The sequence below is a fragment of the Coenobita brevimanus genome, chromosome 22, assembly GCF_032717465.1.
Source record: "Coenobita brevimanus isolate Jiangsu-jjx chromosome 22, ASM3271746v2, whole genome shotgun sequence".
In the NCBI taxonomy this organism is placed as follows: Eukaryota; Metazoa; Arthropoda; class Malacostraca; order Decapoda; family Coenobitidae; genus Coenobita; species Coenobita brevimanus.
In genome coordinates, this window is record NC_136975.1 from 47,478,493 (window position 1) to 47,492,637 (window position 14,145).

At 43.6% G+C, this 14,145-nt stretch overlaps 1 protein-coding gene across 2 annotated transcripts in view; it reads right to left on the bottom strand.

Annotated features, from left to right (window-relative positions):
* The window catches only part of LOC145392418 (globin D, coelomic-like), a 34,610-nt gene extending 24,718 nt beyond the window's left edge, over positions 1-9,892 (bottom strand). For both annotated transcript variants that reach the window (XM_080266826.1, XM_080266825.1), the window contains exon 1: positions 9,838-9,892. The gene's annotated coding sequence lies outside the window, so the exon portion shown is untranslated. The remainder of the gene's footprint in view (positions 1-9,837) is intronic.
* Between the last annotated feature and the right edge of the window lie 4,253 nt (positions 9,893-14,145).

Here is a 14,145-nt window from a genome sequence, read left to right on the forward strand (position 1 = left end):
TGTAAGAGCGTAAGAGACGGTGTTTGAAGGTGAGTGTATGGGTGTAAGAGTGCAAGAAGTATCGTGAAAGTTGAGTGTCAGAGATGAAAAACTAGTGGCAGAGTGAATGAGATGAATAACTAAAGTATTCTCAAAAGTGTGTAAGAAACAGGTGTAAGGAGTGAAGTGTAAGAAGTGGACTGTAGAAGGCGCAAAATGTAGAGTGAATGGAACTGAGTGTAAAAGGAAAAGTGTAAGGAGCAGAGTGTCTGAGATGAATAAATAGAGCTATAGTGAAGGTGTGTACGAGGCTGAATGTAAGCAGCAGTGCGTGAGAAGGAGCTTGTCAGAATCAGAGTGCAAAAAGTCGAGTAAAATGGCAGAGTGTATGAGATAAATACTTACAGAAATATATAAAGGACGAAGTGAAGGAAAAGTGTGCATGTGTAAGAGGCAGAGTGTAAGCAGAGGGGTTTGTGATGGAAAATGTAAAAGCCAGAGTGCAAGAGTGTAACAGGCAGAGTTTAAGTGGTAGCACGTAAGAAGCACAAACACGAGGCAGAATGCAAGACGAGTGTAAGAATGCAAAGAGAGTGGTGTAAGAGTGTAAGAGGCAAGTAACAAGGGCAATAATAATTGCTGTAGTGATGACATACAGGCGAGTGTACTTGATTATGCCTTTCGCACATTAAGGTCAACACTGCCATTTATACGAATTAGGATGTTGTAACCCAAGACATTCATGTTGAATAGAATGATGCGTGGTGTGGTGTTGTGTGGTGTGGTATGGTGTGATGTGGTGTGGTGTGATGTGGTGCTTTGGGGTGTGGTGCGTGTGGTGTGATTGAGACTGGAGGGGGATACGGAGCTGGGTAATACTGTGCAATATGGAAGGAAAGAATGATGTGATTGTGGTGAGAAGAGGCGTACTGTGCTGTGGTGTGGATGGGAGTGTGATGTTGGAAGGCACCGTGTAGTGTGGGGGGAGGAATGATGTGGCGCGGTGTGATGTGTTGTGATGCTGGGTGGTACTACATAGTGTGAAGGAGAGGTGTGATGTGGCGTGGCAATATGATGTGGTAGTGGAGATTGGGTAGGGTGTGACGTGGTGTTGTATGGTATGGTATGGTGTATCAGCATGATATTGTGATGGCAGTGTAGTGTAGTTTGGTGTACTGGGGAAGTGTGGTAGTAGGTGTGGTAATGCTATGTGACATTAGAGATGCGACAGTCTGACATAGAACAGTGAGGTGGAGAAACAGCTGTGAGAGAGAGAGAGAGAGAGAGAGAGAGAGAGAGAGAGAGAGAGAGAGAGAGAAATGACGACTAGGGATGGAAAGACTTTTTACGCTTAATTTACGCATGACAGAGAGAGAGAGAGAGAGAGAGAGAGAGAGAGAGAGAGAGAGAGAGAGAGAGAGAGAGAGAGAGAGAGAGAGAGAGAGTTCTCCAATTACGTGTTTTGATATCATCCCAAGATGCTGAGTCATCTTTTATCCTCTCGATGTTTTTATCCTTCTCATCCTCCTCTTCAACCCATTTTTCCTATTTCTACTCATCTTACTTCTTTTCTTTTCTTCTTCTTCCTCCTCCTCCTCCATTCTTCTTCTCCTCTATAATTATGCTCCAATTCCTCCTCTGCATGCTGCATATCCTCCCCGTTCTCTCCATCTCCTCTTCCTTTTCCTCCTCTCCTTTCCCTTCTTCCTCCTCCTGCTCTTCTCTTTCTTATCCGTCCTGTAGGCTATACTCTGCCAACCACTTTTCTCTTGTAAGCTGGCATATGTCCCGTGTCTAAAAGGTTAAGTGGAGCATGATAAAGCTAGTTGTGGTGGTGTCTGTGGCGGTGTGGTGTTGAGTGGTTGTGGTTGTGGTGGTGTGGTTGCCTGGTGTTGTGCTTGAGTGTTTGTTTTAGTGTGGTGTTAGTGTGGTTGTGATAGTGTGGTGTTAGAGTGGTTGTGACAGTGTGGTGTTTGAGTGGTTGTGGTGTTTGGGTGGCTGTGATGTTTGTGTGGCTGTGGTGGTAGTGTGGTTTTGGTAGTAGTGTGGTGTTTGAGTAGCTGTGGCGTTATGGTGCTTGTGTGAGTGTGGTAGTAGCGTAGTTGTGGTTGCAGAGTAGTTGTGGTAGTGTGTGGTGTTTGAGTGGCTGTGGAGTTTGACTGGTTGTGTGATGGGACTACAACTGGGTTTGTGTGTCAGGTGGTGGTGGTGGTGTGATGTGTGGTTGTTGTGATGGTGATGGTGCGATATTTGAATGGTTGTGGTGGATGTGGTGCTTGAATGGTCGTGGTGGTGTAGTGGTATTACTGGAAGGTGTGGTGGTAAGATGGGTCTATGATAGTGTGGTTGTGATGCTGGTATGGTGGTTGAGGTTGAGATGATGTGATTGTAAATATATTAGTGTGTGTGCTGGGGATACTACGGTGTTCTGGTGGAGTGATGTAGCACTGAAGTAGTAGAAAGTGGTGGTATAGTAATAATATGATAAATAAGAAGTATGAAAACAATGTGACAGAGAGAGTGTGCTTCAATACGCTTCAACCAAGTTGTTCACCCCCAGCCTGCCTGGCCGAGCAGACCCATCAACCGCAGACATGCAACCGCCCCTGCAGGGCCGTCCCGTGCAGTGAACCGATGCTCCCATGTGGCGGACAGAGCCGCCTCGCCAAAGCGATTGCAGGAAATAGTGTGGAGTTTTGGTTCCCAGATGGACGCCGCATTTGCGTCTCTCCACCCAGTTAACACAAGCATCAGAGCAGGCTCCACTTCACTCCGTTGGTTGTATGGTTACCATCCATCACTGTAAATTATTTCCTGGGTTACAGCAAACCTTAAGGCTTATTACTCACTGTAAAACCATCTGAAGTGTAAAACAAAATAATAAAAAGTAACAGATGGAAAGGGAGAAGTAGAACAGAGGTCAGACACTGACAAAGTGAGAAAGGGGAAGGATGAAACAGGCAGCACTGCATCAAGTGAGTATGGTGGCAATGTGGTAGGCGCAGTATGGTAGTAGTGTGTTAGCAAAGAGGTGGCAATGTGGCGGCAGTGTGACAGAAATGTAGAAGTAGTATGGAAGCAGTGCGGTAATAGTGTGGCAGAAGGTGGTAGCACTGTGGTAGAGAAAGTACGGTCCACAAGCCTTCAACAACCCATTAGACAGATTACGCCTATTGGAAGGCAGTGAAGGAAGGTCGCCAAGGAGTTTCAAAGGACATCTACAGGGACCTTAGTCCAATCTAAAGCCGTTCGTTCTAACCTGACGAAGATCCCTAGCCCCTTTCAGCTTAGGTGATGGTCAAGTGTGGCTGGACTGGAAGGAGGACTGGACTAGCGACCCAGGAGACTTATTCTTACCCCAAAACTAATGCTCATCGAATTTCATGCAACCACGACTAAGTATTTAAGCTGTGCCTGTGGCCCAGTTCCGTCAGATGAAAACAAATCGGGTGCAGTAATAAGGTAAATACATCAAACATACAGCAGATTACTTACACCTCTTGGAAGGCTGTGAAGGGAGGTCCCCATGGAGTTCTAAAAGACATCCACAGAAATCGTAATTAAAATGCCAACTTCGAAGAAGAATGTGGAAGGAAGTGCAATTACGTTGGGGGGCGGCACAGGAAGCTTCGTAGCTCCTCTTCCATATCGATTGATCCTGCATATTACACTTTGACGTTCTCTTGGATGTTACAAATATCGCATTAATATCGATGGAGTTTGCACCGATAACATACGAGGGAATGTTGAAGGTATAATGAACAGAATAATTCGCGAAGGAGGAAGTGTAAGGAAATCTCCATGTGCTGGATAACTCGGTAAGGGTGAGGGGTTACGAAATTTCCAGAGATGCTATGAACACGACCCTCGGTTGAAGCTATATTGTGGTGATGAGAAAGGTTCAGGAAGAGGTGTGATTGTGGTGAGGTAGAAATGTGTGGTAGGCATGTCAGGTAGGAATGTGAGGTAAGAATGTGTGTTACTGCGGTGGTAATGTGGTAGGAAGTTTGGCACGGTAGTCTTTATGTGATACTGTGGCAAGAATGTGGAAAAGACAGCGTGTTAATGTGATAAAGACAGTGTGCTGGAGGTGGTTAAAAATGTGGCAGTCTTTATGTGGTAGGGAGGTGGGAATGTGGTAGATACAGTCTGTGTGGTAAAGACAGTGTAGTGCAGTATGGCAGTGGCAATGTGGTAGTGTTTACGGACAGTGTGGCAGAGGTTATATGGCAATGTGGTGGAGTGTAGAAATGTGGTCAAGATGTGGTGTGGTACAGTGTGGCTGTGTGACAGTAATGTGGTAAAGGTGTGGTTGTGTGGCAGTAAAGTGGTAGAGGTGTTGTTGTGTGGTAGTCAAGTGGTAGAGGTGTGGTTGTGGCAGGCACTGGTGATGAACCACATACTCGTAATAGCTGAGACTCTTAGGTAAAGTCTTTGTCCCGTGTGATAGTGTGGTATTGTGGTAACGAGTACGGCAGTGATGTGGTACTGTGGTAGACAATGCGATAATGTGGCAGGGATGTGAGATGAACCACAAATTAACTGAGACTCTTGGTACAGTGTGGCAGAAAGAGTGTGATAGTGTGGTAGAAATGTGGTAAAGGTCGGGGATGAACCACACACTAATTGAGACTCCTGGTACAGTCTTTGTCCAGGGACCTGAGTCGGCAACACGTGCCTCACCCTCCTCCTCTTCCTTATTCTTTCGATTTTCTCCTTTCTCCTTTCTCGTCCTTCTCTTCCTTCTTTCAGGTTCTTCTCTCTTCTTCCCCTATTCTTCTTTTCTTCTCCCTCTTCTCTCCTCATCCCTCCTCTCCTCTCCTTTTCCTTTTTTTTTTCCTTCTTCTCTATTTCCCAAAGTTTCCCCATTCTCTTGTCTACTTTTCCGATTCCATTCTTTTCCCTTTCCTCTCTCCTTCCTTTTCTCTTCCTGTTTCTCCCCTCTTTGTCTTCTTGTTCCTTTACTTGCTCCTTTATTTGCTTCACCCTCGTACTTAATCCCAATTTATCTTCTTTTCCCTTTCTTCAATCTGTCTATATCTAGCAGCCTATCTACCAAACTACCCACCTACCTGCCTATCTATCTACCTAAATCTAATATCTCACGATCTCTCTCACTTCCCATTATCTCTCGTTTTTTCACCAATTAAATCAGCATATCTTCCTTCCTCCCTTATCCCTTTCTTCATCATTTATTCTCCCCTTCCTTCTCCCTCACTTCTTCAATACCATTTTTCTTCTCTTCCACTCCCTCATTCGCTTCCAATGTCCAATATACAGGCAACAGAGAGGTAATTATCGTGTAGGAGAGTAGAAAAACGGGCTTCGATTGAGAGAGAGAGAGAGAGAGAGAGAGAGAGAGAGAGAGAGAGAGAATTCAAAGCCAAAAAGTGAAATAATAGATATGACACAGATACAGTAGACAGATAGATATAAAAATATAGAAAGACAGGCAGATGGATAGACAGACATACAAACAGACAAGTAGATAGATGAGACGGAGAGATAAAATGAGGTACAGTGGAAAATAGGAAACAAAACGCCACCAAAATCACGAGTGCAAAAAACACTACCATGGGAACAGAAACATGGCAGGAGTTTCATGGGAGTCGACATCGTGGGAGAATGAGTGTGGGAACGGCCATATGGGGAGGGTAAGGGAAGTATGGGAGCTGAGGGTAGGAGGAGGAGAGGCTGTAAAGACAGAGGGGGGAGTAGGGGGAAGGAGATGCCAAAGAGGAAAGCAGAGAGAGGGAAGGGGCAATATGGGAAGAACTACTACAGAACCATATTAATGTTACTTTACTTAATGGGTAAGGTTTTTAGCTTATATTAATTTTTTTACCAAACACACACACACACACACAACCGAATCTTACAATACTGTATAACTAAATTCTGTATCGCCTAGTATGTCTTCTTGATCGAACCTCTTCTCTACCTACTAACCACCTTAGAAAAAACAAAAAAGGAGGGGAAATAATGAAGGAACAGGGGGGAATTGTTGCAGGGAAGAGACGGAAGGAAGCAACAGGGACAAAAGATAGGGGAAGAGGGAGCGCAATAAATGGGGAAGGCAAGCAGTAAGAGAGGAGGCACTGAGAGGAGGAACAGAGAGGGAGAGAAGATGGGAAGCAGTACGGAGGCAGTAAGAGGACGTATAGAGAGAGGGGATACGGGCGATAAAAAGGGAGAGAAGTTAATAAGAGGGGAGAGGGGCAACAAGAGAGGAGAGAAGGCAGTAAAAGGGGAGAACAGGCACTGAGAGAAGAGATGGGGATAGTGAGGGAGGGGTGGGGTAGGTAAAAAGGAGACTAGATGTGAGTGGGATGGCGGTGAGGCTGTGTCGGTAAGGCTTTATAAATGATGGCCCGCCAACACAACCGCCCGCACAGGGGAAAGGGAAGGGGAGGGGGACAGGTGGGGGGGCATTTAACGAAAACTTGGGTGGGGAGCGCGGGAGGGGGACCTTAACGAAAAGTATGTTGGGGTGGGGGAGATGGCCCCACCCGGATATCAACATTTATGAATGAGCTAAACTTGGGAGGGTATACTTTTCTTTTTTTTTCTTTTTTCTTTTCACCAAAGCTTGTCCAGTACTTTCATCCATTTGCAACTTATTTCACACAGCTCATTGACATAAAAAAACAATGACATGGCTCTACATCCTTTCCACAGCCCTATCCCATGGCCAGCATCGTACTCCTGTGTCAATCTTTAGTCCTTTTGTAGCCTATTGCACGTACCTCAGTGGTTGAAAGAGACTGCTGTGGATCCATATCCTCTCCATAGTGTTTCTTCGTAGCCAGAATCATATTACAGAGTTAACCTATTGCTTTAACTTTGCATGCTGGAGAGATGGCAATTTTAGGCCAAGTTACAGAAAAGATACAGTAAAAACCCAAAGCTTCACACTTGGTGATTTATTCCGGATCCTTCTAATGCCGCGTCTACATAAAACGCTTGCGGCGCGGACGGGAGTTCTGCATCATTGTAAACCATAGAAATTCTCACCTGCATTCGCCCGTGTCCAGTGAGGCCATTTGCATGTGTTACAGTGATGCAACACTCCAGTCCACAACCGCCCGAGCTATCAAGCATGTGGTGTGGACGCGGCCAGAAACAGGTGGCTTCCTCGTCAGCACTGCCAACAGGAAAGCAATTGCCTTCGAAACGTCCTCAATAGATCTCTGAGTTTACAAACTGTAGTTTTCACGGTGAATCATACTCTTTCAAGTGGGTGAGGTACTTACTTGTACTCGGCCTACTTTAAGGGTTGAAGGAACAATGTGATGTTTGTGCTACAGACCAAAGCCTACAGCAGACGGACTGATAGGAGAGTGAAGGTTTTCTAGCAGTAACCCAATAGAGAACCTCGTGATGCATGTTTAAGAAACATTGATTAAGTGTATACGAAAAGATCGTGAATATAGATGGCCATGAGGTGTCTGAACTGTGGTATATATAACACTGTCTATGAAGTGTAAAACTGTGGTAAACAAAACACTGGCAATGAGGTGTAAAGCTGTGGTAAATATAACGCTGGTTATGAGGTGTAAAAATGGTAAATAAAACGCTGGCTATGAGGTGTAAAAACTGTGGTAATTATAACGCTAGCTTGTATGGCATAAACAACATGATGAGCGCTGGCATCATCCCACACATTCATTCGGCCCACTGCCAATATCAGAATACACTTGTCTATATCTGCCCTCCACCACACCAAGAAAAATAAACAAACAAAAAATCGTCTACGCATCCTCTGACGCCAAACATCATCTCTATACTTGGCCTGATGGTGCTGGAGAGGGCCACCTTCGCGGGATGGCACCGATATAGCCATTCGAGTATGCTGTTCAGTTATACACATGTCCTAAGCTCCCTCCTCATCCCTACAAGAATGGCATGGACTGCAGGAGAGAGTAAATTCAGTCTACAGTTCATTGGGTTCACGTTCAGATCAGCGTCCACGGGGTCAAAAGGTTATAATGGGACTACTTTTTATTGTGGTGATGGTAGGGTCCGTTCCCCTCACTGACCTGCCACAAGGACACTGACCGAAAACATTCTAGACTGGCACACAGTTAACTGCGTGGGCGACAACTAGAATTTTCCTTTCTCCTTTATTTTCTCCATTCCGTACTGTCTCATCTGACTAACAAAATATGGATGTCTGATTTTTGTTCTGTTACCATTATTATTATTATTATATTACGAGCGAGGGTGAAGCCCTCGCGAGTCTCTCGTCAAGTAGTGGCATTTTCTCACATACGAGCGGCCGACCAGGCCCGGCCCGACCATAACACTTTTGAGAAGCTTACATCTCAGCAACCACAGGACCAATCACTGCGTGGTTTGCACCATATGATAGCCCTATTCTTTAATATTTGTTTTGGACAGGTTTCATCACACCCCGGCGGTGCACGTGACACGTGACATGCGCAAGTTCAGCATGTCGAAAATCTTCAAAAGAGGGCCGCAGCCAGAGAGTTTGTCGTAAAGGCATGAAGCTTGGTAGGTAGATAGCCATCAATATACTCTTGGCATCCTCGGGGTGTTAGGCGACATTTCAATGCTACATGATGAGAGACGCGCGAGGGCTTCGTCCTCGCACGTAACTACGTCTACTACTACTACTGCTGCTGCTATTATTATTATTATTATTATTATTTAGCGTGTGTCCTGGCCACTACAGTCATTATCCCCGTCTTTATATGTCCCAAATCTCAACCTAAAGCTTAGAGTAAAACATACCTAATCCAGTCATGATGTTCTTTACACCTTTACAGTTTACGGTGCTTATATGAAAAGTTGGGAGAGTCTTTGGTTTTCCTATTTTTCTTTTTTTCTTCTTTCTCTTTTATTTTTGTGATTATTCTATTTTAACTGAGATTGATCAGCCTCTCCCTCCTTCCACCATCTCTCTCTCTCTCTCTCTCTCTGCCCCACTTAAACCAATTGCAAACTCTAATTAAACATCGATTCGCGATTACCGTTCCCTTTCCAGCTAATACACTCTTGTCTCATACCTTAAGTGGCCTAATGCAGATAAAGGTTCGCTGATTATCTGTCCATCTATCTCGCTATCTATCTATTTTTCTGCTTGCCTATCTTTTTATCTATCTTTAAATATCTATCTTTTTCTGTCTATCAATCTGTCTTATTTATTCATGTATTTTTCTGGGCATTCAATATACGAATCCCCCATGCCTTAAGTGGCCAATATTAAGGAAAAATGTTTCTCTCTCTCTTTCTCTCTCTCTTTCTCTCGTCCTTGCCTCCACCATAAAATATGTGATCCTTAAATGTGACTTGTTTGCTTTGTTCACCTCCACCCCCAACACACACACACACACACACAGTGTGTGTGTGTGTGTGTGTGTGTGTGTGTGTGTGTGTGTGTGTGTGTGTGAGAGAGAGAGAGAGAGAGAGAGAGAGAGAGAGAGAGAGAGAGAGAGAGAGAGAGAGAGAGAGAGAGAGAATATTAAGGTGCAACAAGAAAAATTTATCGCTTCGATGGAGGTACTACGAATGTCTCTTGCTCCACTTAAAACAGTACCTTAAAACATACCATGCTAAATTTACCAACAATATTTACATGGATTTGGAAGAGTTGTAACCTCCCATCATCAGTCCGGGGTTAAAACTCACAATTTTATGATCACTTCTCTACCGTCATTATGAACTATTTTTGAAGGACAAGGAAGAGGGTGCAAATCCTTCCCGTGTTTGTAGTTTTCCTGCAAGAAACCTATCAAATTTACGACTGCGAATCGATCGTAAATGTGTCCGAGAATTCCACCCCGGAACTCCAGACGTGTAAAAGTATTAGTGATCACACTGTATGATCTCACTCACCTGTGACTGGAGGTGCGAGGCTGCTTGCGATACTGGTGCTGGGCGGTGGGGTCGTTTATCCCTGAGGCAAAGCAAAGAGGGAGCGTTAAATGTCAGTCGTAGTAGTAGTAGTAGTAGTAGTAGTAGTGATGATGATGTCGATTGAGTAAACGTGACTCAGGAAGCGGTAGAAAAAAGAGAAATAATTAGGCAAGAAACGTAAGAAAAAAAAGAAAAAAAAGGGAAAAGCATGATGAGGAAGAGGAGTAAAAGGTAATCCGAAGAAAATGGCGAAGCATAAAAAAAAAAATGCGAAAGGTAGAAAAAAGTAAAATGGGAAATAAAGGTAGTGGGAATAAATAAATGACAAGAGGATGAGAAAAAGAAAAAGCGAAGTGATGAAGTCAGGATGCCAAAAATGCTGGGAAGACAAACAAAGCGTGTTTGGGCGACGGTGCCGATTCACTCCTTCAAACATCACAATGGCCCTTCTTACTGCATCATACCCACCTTCTAATAGTTGTATACTTCAGTATATCCACATTCGTACACATTACACAGTACCTTAGTAACGTTCAATATCTATATAACACACTCCCTCAAACTTCAAACTACGCTGCTAAAGGCCTTATTCACTGCATTACACACACCTAACTGGTGTACGCTTCAGTAGATCAACATAACCGTCATGCACATTAAGCAGATAGCACCTTAGTAACATTCAGCATCTACATAACACACTCTTTCAAACATCATAACATGCTGCCCATACTCACCGCATCATACACACCTAATTGTTGTGTATTTCAGTATACCGTATCAACAAAACTATCGTACAAATTAAACAGACAGCACTCCAGTAGTTCGATATCTATTAAACACATCACCGTAAAGTCAATAACTCTACTGTCCACTCACCCAACAATTGTCGCACACCAGTCCGTCAACGAATCTATAACACATTTAGGCAGAAAATGAAGTAAGTATTATTATCGTACGCGCCCAATAACTCAATGTCAACAAACCATTTCGCACCGACCCACTTGACGTGCTATATAATCTATCGTATGCACATCACCGTACTTCACGTAATGTTGTTGCTGCTTAACCCCGCTCTGTCCAGCTGAGCAGACCCGAACAAGCAACTGCCTCTGAGGGGCCATCCTACAGGGGTGTAGTACACCATGCAGGGATGCATACCCCCTTGTGGGAGACATCAGCGCCTCACCTGGGTTGGACCATGCGGGGTTCGTTCCACAGCAAGGTGTAGGGACATATGAGGAGGTTTTACTCTCGGGTGGACCCTTCAACGCCCTACCCAAGGTGCACAGCGTCATCAACTATAGACTCTTCGTGAGCGTAACTTCGCTAATATAAGCAGATGAAATACAATATACGCACACCATACTTCAATAAATCTTTTCTAACCACAGACAAACTGTTGCACCAGGCTTCTGGTGTATGTACACTATCAGTTTTGTAGCATAAGGGAAAAAAAATCCATCGTACTAACACCAGCTTGGGTTAGGTAAACAAATACCGTATATCATAATAAACACACCATCAAAATATTCTAACGCCAAAGTGATACAGACTTCACGAAATCCGGAACTATACCGTTTGCTTACACAACCTTGCCGCTTCAATACAGTAATAAATCTACCGTACACACATTAGCCACTGAATTGTGAGCTTCTCTAAGTTACTGCACACCGCTCAAAAATTCAACGAGATAAAAAATGAGCCCCCAAAATATAAATCATAACGGTACCTACATTATGGAATATACGACAGTTCTTTCTAGGGCATAACTGATACAATTTACAATAAATGAATAGTAAAATCCTCTCTCCCAAAATGTTTACGTTTATGTTTACTTTCACCACATCGTAACCACAACATCAGACGACTATTGGCCTGCAAGTAAATATTTATTCATATTTTGCAACATACTGTAGTGCATACCTCTGAACACCCCTCATAAGAAGCGGCATTAGGTCGATGGAAATGGATGGACAGATACATTTAGCGAGAAAAATCGACAGACAGAGAAATCTAAAACAACGTTTTACCTCGGAAATGCACACCGTCGTAATTCCCAACACACCCTCCATGAAATTTATACCTTCCTTGCACTACATTTATGATCTGCAAACACTGAACCGCATATAAATGATTTTATTGCATCCTCCTCAGTATATACGCGTTTAAATAGTTTTAGCTTTAATTTTCACCTGAAATTCACTTGCTCATCATTTAATCCTTCGTGTCCCCATCCTTCCTCCTAACATAACAACAAACCCTAATACAATTTTCGGTGCTTTCTTTGTCTCTCACACTTTACTGTCCGATTAGTTTTCCTTCTGTTCCTCTCTTCTTCCCTTTTCCCCTCCTGCAGTTTCCGTTCCCCTTCCTCTTTTCTTGCTTATTTTTCCTCTGGTTTTCCTTCCTCTTCCTCTCTTCTTCCTCTCCCCAAAACAATTCCTCGTTTATTACAAAGTTAGACAAACTCTTAAATTAAGCGTGTGAACTCTTTTTCACCTTACGTTGGCCTAGATTTTTTTTAAATGCTTATTTAATGTAGTTCAGAGGCAGATTAAGATAATACTACGGTTCAACATCCTTTCCATTGCATTCTTCGTGAAAGGCATCATATTCTAATGTTAGCTAACTACTACAACTCGGTATGGAACATGATGAGACAAACAGGCTGACATGTACAATTAGATTGATTAGGCACTTGGAAACAGATAAACAATTAGATAAAGGCAGATAGATAAACAGTCATTGGTCGATGGATGGATAGATGTACAGGCTGAGGGCTAGACAAACGTAGAGAAAGACAGATAAACAGAGGTAACCTGAAACAGAATACTACTGTAGATGGATGGAGAGAACCAAGGAGAGGAAGACAAACTAACAGAAAGACAACTCGACATAGCATATAAATACACATCGACAAAGCATATAAATACACAGACAATTAGACAGACGCGAAGGGATAATTAGAGACAAACAGACTATTAAACAGATAGAAACAGACAGACAGATAATTAAACAGATACATACATACAAACAATTAAAAGGAGACAGACAGACATGCAATTTAATAGACAAATGGACAGACAATTAAACAGACAGACACACAATTTAATAGAGACAAACAGACAGACAGTTAAACGGAGACGGCGCCCCACACACAGGAGGGAGAGGGGGGGGGGAAATCCGGGATTGTGGCATAAATAAGAGTTGGTGGTCATAGTTACCCAACCGGGATGAGAATTTTCCAACACTAGTTCTGTCATTACTCTTGTGCTGTGGTTCTCTCTCTCTCTCTCTCTCTCTCTCTCTCTCTTTCAGGATATATGGCCCCGCGACCCACTTCCTGCTCATTAACACCGCCATAAAGTTCACAGGAAGAGCTCATTACTGGAGAGAGAGAGAGAGAGAGAGAGAGAGAGAGAGAGAGAGAGAGAGAGAGAGAGAGAGAGAGAGAGAGAGAGAGAGAGAGAGACTTCCTGCAAAAAATCGTAGCTACTTAAGTTACTTCGGAGGGGGGAAATGATTGCAGTTTTTCGATTCTCTTTTTCTATGAATTTCTCTCCCTCCCTCTCTCTCTCTCTCTCTCTCTCTCTCTCTGTCATGGATATATACCTACGTTTCCGGTGAGGCCATCTATACATAAAGGCGGTGAAGGCCAAGGCAGTGACGTGTGATGTACCGTATACTTTATACTGTATAACCTACCATATCTACAGATATGTTTTACTCTTCCTAAAAATACACCTTAGCCCCTCCCCCTCTCTTAATATATAAACAAATACACACACACACACACACACACACACACACACACACACACACACACACACACACACACACGCACGCACGCACACGCGCACACACACACACACACACACACGCATTCAATAACAGCGTAAGTGCCTTTCAGTTCACGAGGGACCACATCAATCATTAAAAATATACCCAAAGGTCGACCACCCAGTTCAAGTGGTTCGATATTAACGGTACGGCTCAATGGTGCTCCCCACAGTGCCATTACCATCACTATCATCACTGCCATTAGCTCTACTATCACCATCATCATCATCACTATCACCATCATCACTACTAACACTAACAATTAGTAAAATCATCACACTTTTCGTCTCACTCAGCTTTACCACCATTATCATCACTACCATCACCACCATCATCATCACTACTGCCTGATATCATCATCATCATCGGCTCTACCCCCACCATCATCATCATTACCACCAGTACCATCATCATTACTACTACCGCCCCCATAATCATTATCACCAT